The sequence below is a fragment of the Crocuta crocuta genome, unplaced genomic scaffold, assembly GCF_008692635.1.
Source record: "Crocuta crocuta isolate KB4526 unplaced genomic scaffold, BGI_CrCroc_1.0 scaffold20, whole genome shotgun sequence".
In the NCBI taxonomy this organism is placed as follows: Eukaryota; Metazoa; Chordata; class Mammalia; order Carnivora; family Hyaenidae; genus Crocuta; species Crocuta crocuta.
In genome coordinates this window covers 7,642,258-7,654,656 of record NW_027527932.1, presented here as the reverse complement: position 1 = coordinate 7,654,656, position 12,399 = coordinate 7,642,258, and the positions used below count along the sequence as shown (strand labels likewise).

The 12,399-nt window shown below is 42.5% G+C and overlaps 1 non-coding gene across 1 annotated transcript; it reads right to left on the bottom strand.

The window, feature by feature from the left end:
* Positions 1-7,887: 7,887 nt before the first annotated feature.
* On the bottom strand, positions 7,888-7,989 carry LOC144221391 (U6 spliceosomal RNA). Its single transcript, XR_013332068.1, has one exon. It is a non-coding gene; the product is annotated as a U6 spliceosomal RNA (small nuclear RNA).
* Positions 7,990-12,399: the final 4,410 nt, after the last annotated feature.

The window sequence follows — 12,399 nt, the reverse complement described above, 5'->3', positions numbered from 1 at the left end:
GTGTGGCACAATGGACTGAGAAACTCTGCATTGAATGTAAAGCCAGTGTGAACAAATCTTTAGGCATTTCCTTTAAAAAAAATTTNATGAGCAGGGGAGGGTCAGAGAGAGAGGGAGACACAGAATCTGAAGCAGGCTCAAGGCTCTGAGCTGGCTGTCAGCACAGAGCCCGATGCAGGGCTTGAACCCACGAACCGTGAGATCACGACCTGAGCCATTTAACCAACTGAGCCACCCAGGCGTCCCTAGGAATTTCCTTACTGGGCTTTGTAAAGTGGTGTCTAGCTGTCAAGTGATTGAAAACCCAATCAGTTCTGTTTGCAGTAGTCCCCAAGTTCACAGAATGTCAGGAGAGTAACTAGGAGAAATTCACATGATTCTTCTCAAATTTTTGTTTCATAATTCCCTCTACTGTCTCCATTTTTGGGTTATCTTTGAGACGAGGGTTCAGGTGAAGGGTAACCAGCAAGACGAAAGGAATGTCCAACAAAACTCTAGAGATTTTCAACCAGAACCCTGACAATCCTTCAAAAGTAGGAGCGAAACCTGGCCCTGTAATGCTAAAAAGACATCTGAAAATGAACTGCTGAGGCACTGCTGAGAGATGGAGTAGTGTTGATCTGTCAGGTGACATCATGGACAGGCACTGTGGTCTGGCTGTTTAGTGACTCTAAGCTTCCCAAAGTCACTAGCAACCCTTTCTCAGCTGCATGCACGTAAGGATATTTTGACCTTGTGTTCACTGTCATGTTACCCTTTTGGCTCTTTGGGTCCTATAGTGAAGTGAAATCATACATGACCATACTCTGAAAAAGTTCAAATTGTTATAGAAATAGAATACTTTACTATAACCAAAGGCAGATAAGAACAGAACTGCCATTTTCCCTTGGTTGGTAGTCTAAGAATTATCCCATCACAGACTTGAGTGGAACACCTGATTCCTGCTGCACTGACCTCTCTGTACGGAACACTCTCCCCATTTCTTTTGGCTTGCCAGGCCAGGTGGAACTTGATTATAGCCTTCCATTTGTGATGGGCACCCCATGAATCCACCTGACTTCTGCTGACAGAGCCGTGTATGAGGATGTGTCCCCTTGACTCAGGGGAGAAAGCAAATTCCGGCAGCTCTAACACACACTGAGACTTCTCTGGAGCCTCTGGGCCATTTTGTTGAATCTGTTTCTCAAAGAGTATCTGTCCCTTCAATAGTCTTGCTGATAGTTTGGGACTCAAGATCTCCATTTGTAGTGTGAGAAAATTTAGTAAGCAGTATATGCTGTGTACAGAGCAAGAAGGCCAGATACAAAGTGATGGCTTGCTATGAGTGGCCACTTGGAGTTTTCCACTCTTAGAATTTCAGATTTCTTTGGTTCATCACTTCTAAGAGCTGTTCCTGGACACTTCTCTAAATTAGAAATGCCATTAGGTACATAAAAGCAATGGATTGGGGCATACGTTGGATCATGCAGGTAAGTGGCCTCCATTTTGCTTCTTGTAGAGGTTAGTTCGCATTTATGCCATAAATTAAATAAAAGATTAAATACTGCAGGAGCATATTAGTTCAATTCCCAAACTACTCTTGGAGGGTAGCTAGAAGTTCTGAGCCTAAACAACTAGGAAGAGGGTAAGGCAGTCCCCTCTGGAATGCATGTGGTTTGTCAGCTCATGGCTGAGTTCCATGGTCGGTGAGCGTAAGGGAAGGTTTGACCTCTGCCCATGCCCAAGATCGTGGGGTCAATGCTAACGCCTCACCCGTTTGGCCCTTGTTCACAGTCCCTTTAAGAATTCAAGATAGACCAGAATCCTGTGTAGCAAATTGTACATAATAATTTCTGGTTCCTTGAATTTCATTCACCTAGTTTCAATTTCACTACTAATGTATTATGGTTCATAATTTAAAAGGAAGGATTTATGTGCACATAGCAATTTTAAAAGTAGACTCAGGATCTATTATTCCGTAGTGTCTTTTTGCCCTTGAGCTCACAGGGCTTTGCAGATAATTAAAAAAACTATGACTTGAAGGGCACTTTTTGACTTGTCCAGGGGCCCACCTTCCTGACTGATCCGCTTTAGAGAATTCCTATTGTCAAACTGTAAAACTTTTGTCCCATCAGAAGCCTGAGGGAAAGCCCTCCAGCCAGATTCTTTACACAGATCTGTGGAGACGAAAGGTCAAATATGAGAGGGATTTCCTTCCCAACAGTACTCAGCCAAAGAAATGAGCTGGGAGGAAAGTGTTGAGTGGAGAGTCGCAATGGGAATTAGATTTCAGGAATACAGAATTGTTCCTCCGATATTTGCGTTATCAAGATACAATGGGATCTTCCTACTTGCCTATCAGACCTCTGTAGTAGGACTTTTCCATCTTGGAACTCTGCATGTCAGGTAGGTTTCTCCAAAGGAGCAAATGGATGATAGTGGGATTGTTTGTTCCCGGATGTGATTCATGCCATGTCAATGACTTGGATTGATAGGCAATAATTTTTTTTAAGAATATGGCCATAAATATTTTCATTAAAAGAACAGTTAACGACTCCATGCCTTTTGGGAGGATAAAGCCCTTCAGACACAAGCCCTTAATTCGTGGGTGGGTTGTGCTTGCATCTTCTCTGACTCGAGTGGCTGAAGGGTGGCTACAACATCTCTCTCACCAGCTCATGCCTGAGACCCATTTTGTGAGTCTCAGGGAACACCTTTAGCACAGCTTCTTTTCATTTATTAATTCTTTCTCTTTCCCCCAAGAAACCAAAAAGAGGAACAGTGCATTGTCTTAGGTTAGGTTTCCTAGGAAACAGACCCGGGAATGGCGCTCTGTGGGCAAGAACATGGTTGCGCAGTGCTCTGGGGGTCAGCAGCTGCAGAGGATGAAGGAAGAAGACCGGCCGAGGGAGGATTGACACACAATCACTAACAAGGCTGCCGCTGGTCCTCACTGCGCAGGAGCTCTGGGGCTGGGATGGTCCTTTGGAGTCATCCCAGCTTGAGGCCACCGTGTGTGCCTGCCACTGGTTGTGTGTGGCCCCGGAGAGGGGACCTGAGCTTGGGCAAGGCAGACTTGTTGGGCTGAGAGCAGTTCCCAAAGAGGAGCAGCGGACGGTCCAGGAGCTAACACTCAAGGGCTAGAAAGTGAGAGCCTCCGTGGTGAAGGGAAGGATCTCGGTGGCCCATGGTGGCATCTGTGTGGTGCCTCTTTTCCATGAGACTGTTTCCTATCAACATATTTGCTTAGTTTGGGGATTAGAATTCCTCTGTGTAGTGTGTATGTATGTATATATATATATATAAATATATATATATACACCCATGCTGTATCATGTATCTATGTTTATTGCTTGTATTTACATGATCTCTCTCTATTTCTAACCTGGTGTGCTATGCTGATATGCTCAGGAATTTAAGAGTCTTTCTGGATGCACAGAGCCCAGTAAAATCCGGAGGGGGGAGGTGCTTTTAAAATGAGCTTTTAAAAAATATTTCTCTTTAGGGGCACCTGGGTGGCTCAGTCGGTTAAGCGTCCAACTTTGGCTCAGGTCATGATCTCACAGTTCGTGAGTTTGAGCCCCACATCGGGCCTTATGCTGAAGGCTCAGAGCCTGGAGTCTGCTTCAGATTCTGTGTCTCCCTCTCTCTCTCTGCCCCTTCTCTGCTCGCACTCTGTCTCTCTGTCTCTCTCAAAAATAAATAAACATGNTATACACCCATCCTGTATCCTGTATCTATGTTTATTGCTTGTATTTACATGATCTCTCTCTATTTCTAACCTGGTGTGCTATGCTGATATGCTCAGGAATTTAAGAGTCTTTCTGGATGCACAGAGCCCAGTAAAATCCGGAGGGGGGAGGTGCTTTTAAAATGAGCTTTTAAAAAATATTTCTCTTTAGGGGCACCTGGGTGGCTCAGTCGGTTAAGCGTCCAACTTTGGCTCAGGTCATGATCTCACAGTTCGTGAGTTTGAGCCCCACATCGGGCCTTATGCTGAAGGCTCAGAGCCTGGAGTCTGCTTCAGATTCTGTGTCTCCCTCTCTCTCTCTGCCCCTTCTCTGCTCGCACTCTGTCTCTCTGTCTCTCTCAAAAATAAATAAACATGAAAAACAATTGAAAATATATCTCTTTAAACCCTGGCACAAGATCTGGGTGTGGCCTTAAGGACCACAGAACTCTCAGCCTCTGGCTGCCTGAGTGTTTGTAGCCATTTCATGACAAAAACAAAGCAAAACAAACAAACAAAAAACCCCACTTCCGTCTAAGAGTAGTTTGTGACTGCTCTGTGAAGTCTGGACAGGGGAAATATGTTCTTAGACCAGAGAAACATACTCCTTACTGAGGAGCCTTGGCTCTGGGGTGTAGGCTGCAAGGACTGCAGAGTTCTAGAAGGCTGTGGTGTTGTTCTGGGGGACAAAAATGGTAGGTTTGCAAGCTCCAGAGCTGGCCGTACCCTGCTATTGAGTGACACGTCTCCAAATACAATCCACACATGCAACACCTTACATCTGACTGGCACTTGCTATCAATCCCTGAGACGTGGGAATTCTTTCAACCTGATCTAAGGGATGAGGACGTAGAGGAATTGTGGGGCGCGTGGACTTGCCCAATGCCTGTGTGGCTTAGAGGCAGGGTGCTCATGCCAGTGTATTCAGCATGGCCCTGTTTAGCCCACGGTTCGGGCGTACTTGATAGCAGGACCTCCCTGTCATTCACTCGAGTTTCTCAATTCTGATGATATGTCATCTGGCTTTTGAGTCCAGTTCGTTTGCCACCAAATCTCACAGACTTCCTCTAATGTCTTGCCCATGCGCTTTGAAAGTCATAGCTCGTCAAATTCACGTTGTCTGTACAATCTGGAACAGTCCCTTCTGCGCCAAGCCATGTCCTTGGCTCCGCCAGTGGTCTTCTATCTTCTTCCATGATGCAGAGCAGGGGCAATCGGGCTGCTACCACAGTTTTCAGGAAGGTTCCTCCCACCCCCTGCCAAACACATCGGATCACAAAAATCTGACCCCAAGGAAAAGTGGTGTAAGGCAGAGAGATGTAAGATGTCGGCTGATGAGGCCCCCTGGCATTCTTTTAAAAACTCAGGACACCTGGATGTGTGTTGGTGTTTATAACTGAGCTACGCTGTCTGGTGAGTGGATTAGCGGTTTGGGTTCTAAAAGTGATCTTCAAGCCAGTGCCCAAGGAGATATTTGGTATTTTCCCAGGAAATGGCGCTGTGAATGCAGCTCCCAGGCGGAAGAACCCAGATTGTTCTTCCGGCACAAGACTGTTGGCATTCTCCTGGGCAGGGTTAGGTGTGAGGCTGGCATTTGGAGAGTGTCAGAATGGCGAGAAGGGCGTTATCCTCAGATGCGGCCCGTCCCGGGCTGCCCCGTGGCAGGATAGATCATAACACTACGAGCCAGAGATAAACATCTCGAAAATTCCCCACCCTCACAGGACTCCCAGTGTTATCAAACCTCTCTGGTTTGATACTTATAAGAGCAATAATGGAGAATGACTTCAGGGGAAAAATTCTGTATTATTAGTTTAATATGACTCATAACTTTGAAACAACTGATTGGCTCAACCTCCAGAAATCTATTCATTGTAGGAATTACAACATCTGCCCTTAAACATCACTTAAAAGAGATTAGGCTTGTCTTAGCAGAAAGAAACCATCTATTTCTATTTTTATTAAAGATGGCATTCTCCCATCTTCCATTAATGGTATACACAAAGACATTCTCTGGTTAGAATTCATTATGGAATAACTTGAGTAGTCTCAAAAAGTAACATTCATTTCAAAAAAATCTTAAACCCGTGCTTTTCAATAGTTGTTTCATCACATGGCTGACAGTACGTACCGGAGTGAGGGAGGCAGAGGGAGAGAAATAAGGGTCTCTTTTATGTGTGTGAAAACAACAAAGTCTCTTTCGAGCTTTCACTTTGTGTTAAACTGCAGACCTAAATTAGAGAATTAGAAAGCTCCCCATTTAAAAGCCAATCCATACACCCAAAGTAAAAGCCACAGGCCAAGAAGACCCTCTCCAAATGCAGGCTAGGAATTCTTTTGGTTGAGGTTCAGAAATGAACAGAAAATGCCACTCTTCCATAAAAGCTATTGATACCATTTTGGTTTCCAAGTAACATTTTCTCTGTAGAGCTGCAGAAGATAGAATTGTCCAGTGAGTAAATGACACACTTAAGAATTAAAAGCATTGGAAAAGGCCGGGAAGAAAGAAAGAAGAAGAGAAAGAGGGAAAGACCAATTAACTGTTGCTATTCATTCCCTGAATGACTTACTGGGCATCTTTAGAAGAAGAAAGTGAAGAGGTCTCAAGTTAAGCTTGACGTGGATATGGAATAGGTAGATACAAAATAGATATGTGTCTCTGGGAGGTTTCTTATCAGAATTACTCAGGACTGTTACCATGTGAAATATTTCAGTCATCACACAGCCCACTTGTTTCATTCAGGACTTTTCCCCTTGCTCTTTCTCTCCTCGCTACCCTTCAAGGCTTCCAGGTAATGTGAGTCCATGCCATTCTAATGTGACCTTTGGTTATACTGTTTCATGAGGTCTTTATGAAAAAAGACATTTTGAAAGGGCTTAAAAGCAAACTGTAAAACCTCTAGTTCTTAACAAATTACTATAATGTGTGAGATAGACACTATCTCCTTATTCATGTATCTCCTTTCATTCTGCACCCATCCTGTTCTCTGGTTTCGACCTTGGCTTCGGGAAAGACTCAGACATGGGGCATATCCCCATGGTGGTAGCCAAGATTTGTCTTTACGCTCTCTTGTTTTGATAGGACTGCCTCAAATTATCTTTCCCGAAGTGATGGAATCAGAACACAACTGTTTTGGTGGGTTTTGGAGATCGAAAACAATAAACTGGGAAATTTCCTATCATTTTCTTCTTCAGTCCAGCCACAATATATGGGGGGGGGGGAATGTCATATTCTAATAAAATAAACAGAGAAAAAAGGAAGCTCTGATTATTAAAGCCATATTTAGATGTTTGCACAAAGACTGTGGGACTCTGTGATCACACTAACGTCAACAGCACACGTGTATACTGTCTGAAGCTTACTTGCTCTGAAAACCTGGTCAGATTTGCTCAAAGCCCCCCCTCCCATGTCTTGTGGAAATCCAAAGCCCCTTCCAGGCTCCTGAGAATTCTTGGGAGGGAGGGTGGGGCTCATACTTCTTGGGCACCTCAGATCGTAGCCTCCTACATTTGCCGCATTTCGGGGAGTTCTTGTTTATCCTGTCACTTTGTGGAAGTTGTTGCTCTTTCCCATTGTGCTGACCCAGGTGTGGGACTCAACTCCTTTCTATGATCGCCATGAAAATTACAGTTATAAATCCCCATGTGTGTAGAAGATTTTTGTGAAATTGTGGGGGACCATTAGTGGGGGCAGGGAATTAGGGGAGAGCAAAGTGTTTAATCTTGAAATGCAGGCTATTTCAGCCTTAATGTTCCTGGATTCAAATGTCCTTAAATTACGGAGTATTGGGGATTAAAATGGAGAAAATTCAAATTTTGAAATATTTAAAGTATCAGGCAGAAGCAGCTAATAGTATAGTGTTATTAATTAATAATAATTATTATATCCGAAATATTCTTGTTCCTTTCCGTCTGCCAGTACAAAGCTGCTCCCATTAAATGAATGTTATTCTCATGCTTGGTTTTTTACTTCTTTTACTTATGTATGTGGCCGTCATCAGTATAGGTTCTTGTATGACCTGTCTTTACCTGTAAATATATCAAATATTGTATGTATTTGATGTATATAATACATAACACTGTATATGACATTGTTTACTTGCTTTTCTTTTTATTATTATTATTTATTTATTTCCAGTCCAGGTTTTTATTGAAAGTGGCCGGAGCCTTTCAACGTTAAAAATATGGAATGCTTCACGAATATGTGTGTCATCCTTGCTCAGGGGCCATGCCTTGCTTATCTTTTTAAAGTTAATTTATTTTGGGGACACCTGGGTGGCTCAATTGGTTAAGCGTCCGACTTCAGCTCAGGTCATGATCTCACAGTTCGTGGGTTTGAGCCCCGTGTTGGCTCTGTGCTGACAGCTAGTTCAGACAGCCTGGAGCCTTCTTCGAATTCTGTCTCCTTCTCTCTCTCTGATCCTCCCCTGCTCACATGGTCTCTCTCTTTCTCTCAGAAATAAATAAAAATTTTTAAAAAAGTTAATTTATTTTGGGGGCTCCTGAGTGGTTCAGTTGGTTAAGTGTCTGACTTCGGCACAGATCGTGATCTCAAGATTTGTGGGTTGGAGCCCTGCATTGGGCTCTGTGTTGACAACTCAGAGCCTGGAGCCTGCTTTAGATTCTGTGTCTCCCTCTCTCTCTTTCTGCCCTTTCCCTTGCCTATGCTCTGCCTCTCTCTCTCCAAAAAGAAATAAACATTAAAAATAATTGTTAAAGTTAATTTATTTTTGAGAGAGATACTACATGCGTGTGTGTGAGCAGCGGAAGGACAGGGAGAGGGGGAGAGAGAGAATCCCAAGCAGGCTCTGCATTGTCAGCACAGAGCCCAACTCGGGGTTCAATCCCACGAACCATGAGACCATGACCTGAGCTGAAACAAGGGTCAGTTGCTTAACTGACTGAGTCACCCAGGTGCCCCTACTTGCTTTTCTTTTCTTCAACATCGATGCAAGCAGTTTCCACTTATTCCTTAGTGGCTGTATGATATTCCACTGCATGACTAGTCCACGATTTATCCATTTCCCCACTAATAAACATTTAGATTTGGTTTTAGTCATAGCTGTCACACACAATGTGACATGAGGGCTTCCTTAAGGGACATACCCTTAAGAAGCCACCAGGGGTCACTTCATCTCTCCCAGAGTCCCTAGCGTCATGTTGCTTACTCCAATACTTCCTTTTCAATTCTTCATCCTCACTCTTTTTAGTGTAAAATATTTTCAGTCACTCAAAATTATCTGCATTCTGGTTTTGGTTGAGCCATTCAGCTCTTTTTAGCCTCTGCACCTAAACTCAGTTCTGCGTTCATCTTTGCACATGCAATTCCACCAAGACATCCTGCAGAACAAACCCAACCAAGCAAACACCTCTTTTAAGAGGACCCAGGCTCTTTAGAAGGTGATCGTGATTGTAAAAGGAATTTGATTTCTCCTTTGGTTTTAGGAACCAAAAAAGTCGCCATGGGATGGTGATTTGCTCTGTCTCTTGGTCTAGAGAATCACTATGTGCTGATGAGATATTTGTCTTTGAAGGTATGGCTCCTTTTCTTCTCTCCTCTTTGCTCCTCCTTCCTTCCTTCCTTCCTTCCTTCCTTCCTTCCTTCCTTCCTTCCTTCTGAGTGTGCTCAGTGAGGCAGGAGGGATGATGGGTGGATGAGCATCTTGTTGAGCACTGTATAGCTCAAGTTGAGGTATCCCAGATTTCTGGTTGTGCTAGACTGTTTAAGAGCTTAAATCAGATAATTAGAGATGTATTTGTTGAGTGTGTGATAATGAAAATCATCAGAAGTGCATTCCTCAAGTCAATGTTAAGTCTAGGCATTGGCAGCAGAGAATCTCAGGCTCTTCAAAGGTGATGGCAAGATTGACTTGACCCTGCCTTGTATGTTTAGTTTGGGGACACCTGCATCAAATCTCTTGAGATATCCATAAAGATACAGATACGAGAGCATCACTGTAGACTAACTAAGTCAGATTATCTAAGACTGGAACCTGGGAATCTACTTTTAATAGACTAAAGTTTGAGAAATGCACCGTCAATATATGATTCCTCTCTACATTTTTAGATTCATGCAGGTAAACAGGCAGTCTACACTATGGGCTCTAGTGAAGGTGGCTTTGTGTTCATTATGTTGAGGATGGACGGTTATGCCTGTATCTAAATGGGTTAAAGAAAGATTAAAGAGCTGCTTGAAAGCCTAGTGATCAAGAAAGCCATGCTTGGATGCTGACATGCTCTGGCTTTATCCTATAAAACCTCAATATTTGGTGCCTTTAAAATCGCTGAAGGAATGCGAGGGCTTGAGTGTTTCTGAAAAACAGAAGGGGAAATGATAAGAGGGGATATTTTCATATCCATGGCCATCGAGCCCATAGGCATACATGATCCCTCTGGGAAAGACAGAAATATCCCCAAACAGGTAAGGGAGATGGGGAGAGGGGAGGGAAATGGGATCTGAAAGCCAAGTTGGTTAGTTTATACCAGCTATGTTTTATGAAATTAATCTAGCTCTCACACCATTGTGTGATTCTTGTTATGAGTCAATCTGTTATAGCAGATTATTATATATAATCTGTATACACAATGATGATACATATGTAATTTATATATACCAGGTATATTATTACATACAATAATCAATATATAGCAGATTATTATATAATAACCTATATATCCAAGATTATTATGTATACAATCTCTGTATACTAGAGATTATTATATAAATGATCTATATATTAGAATAGATTATTTTACATACATAATCTATAGATTAGATTATTATATTTATATAAACTGTTTATACTATAGTAGATTATTATATATAAATCTATAATACTTTTAAGGCAAGAATTAAAAAATTTGTTGTTATTTAAGGATTAAAATAATGGATGGATGTATATAATCATATATCACATATCATGTATTATTAATCACATATCACATATTACATTATATATATTTCCACCTGCCAGCCATTTTAATCCTAAAGTAACAACAGGCAATTTTTAAAAAATTCTTGTCTCAGAACCAGGAACTGAACATAAGGTAACATCTGCCAAGCATTTACATCTACTCTGTGCAACAACCAAAAGGGGGTTAAATTTTGAACTTGTTTATTTGTAGGTCTTCTCTTTGAATATGTATTCTGAAGCGTTCTGTTTTCAGTATGGGGTGTTGCTCAAAGGAAAATATTTGCCAGAGCAACTCCATCAAGATAAAACCCAGACGAAGAGCCCGCTTCACAGCCAAGCAGGCATGTATATTACAGGACCTGCGCTCCAATGGAAATGATCACAGCTAACCTCATGGAAAAATGCAAACGTTCAAGGGTTGTTAAGACAAGATCAAATTTGTGAATGCATCGTAACACCACTTTTTCGAAAAGTAAATGGTGTCTTAGAGGATTCTTCAACTTTGTTCCAGTCCAAAAGCCGGGGTGGGGCCCCCCCTTTCCTGCGGGGGGGCAGGAAAGGTGCTGTCGGAAGCCTGAGGCATCCGCCAAACTCCTTTTCGTCTACAAAAATGGGGAACAAACCTTTAGGCAAGATGCTAAAAATACGCTCATTTTGGTGAAACGAAGCTGTTTGAATAAATGAAACTAATAGTTTTTATCTAAACCATCTGTGGTGTGAAATGGGAAGTCAGATAGAAAAGTCCTCCGAGACTTCTGATTGCTCTGCATTCTCTATGTTAGAAGGGAGAGGGGGAGGGAAGAAAATGGAGTTTCTCTCCATTTATCTGAGAATTAACAAAGTGATCAGCAAAGTGACAATGAAGCCACCTCGCGCTGGCTGCGGGCAATCTGTCTCCCCCAGCTGTCCCTGTGCCGAAGGTGATTGTTCAGGGAATGAAGGCCAGAATCATTTAGAGAAAGTGATAGGTTATGTGAAGTGGCAACTTCTTTCCCTGTGAGAAAAGAGAGAGGGGAGAGAGAGGGAGAGAGGGAGAGAGAGGGAACCCAATCTAGAGCTACCCAGGGGACCTTAATGTTGTAAAGGACTGTCACTTCTGTTATGTTGGTCTCCTGAAACCACATCTTGAAACCAGGTGTTGAAAGTGACCCAACTCAACAGCTAGAATGGTTTTGTAGATATGCGTATATTTTGTAATACTACCCGGAAATGGCAGTTTCATTTAGATCTGCCATTCTTTTTTTCTTCTTGTATGAAACTCTAACCAAGACCAGATTTAGGTTTCTGTGGGTCTACCTTGATAAAACAAAACAAAACAAAACAAAAAAACAAGTTACAAAATCCTCTACGGAATTGGTTACAGTTTATGGAGAGATGAATTCTAATGAGTGTCCTCAGGCTTGAGGAGACTGGATGGAAGTAGATCGAAGATGGACCTAACCATGATTCTTGGGGCAAGTTGCTTTCCTATGGTACAATTTCTCCATGTTTGACCCTCACACCAACCAATGTTAAGTTTCTGGAAGGACTTTGATCCATGAACCACCTGCCATGGGCATTGCTTCCTTTCATTCTTTGTTCTCTTTGGTTCTTGCGTAATCACAGTGAGGCCTCAAAATAGTTTATTCCTTCACCGCCCACGCTCAGTTTACTCATGTGAATAATCAAAGAATTACAGGCCAGTGAGTGGCAACCAAACCAAAATGAAGCCATGAAGAAAACATTTGCCAAATGTTGTCCTGAAAAACATGATTAAGAACACACCGAAGTGATCCC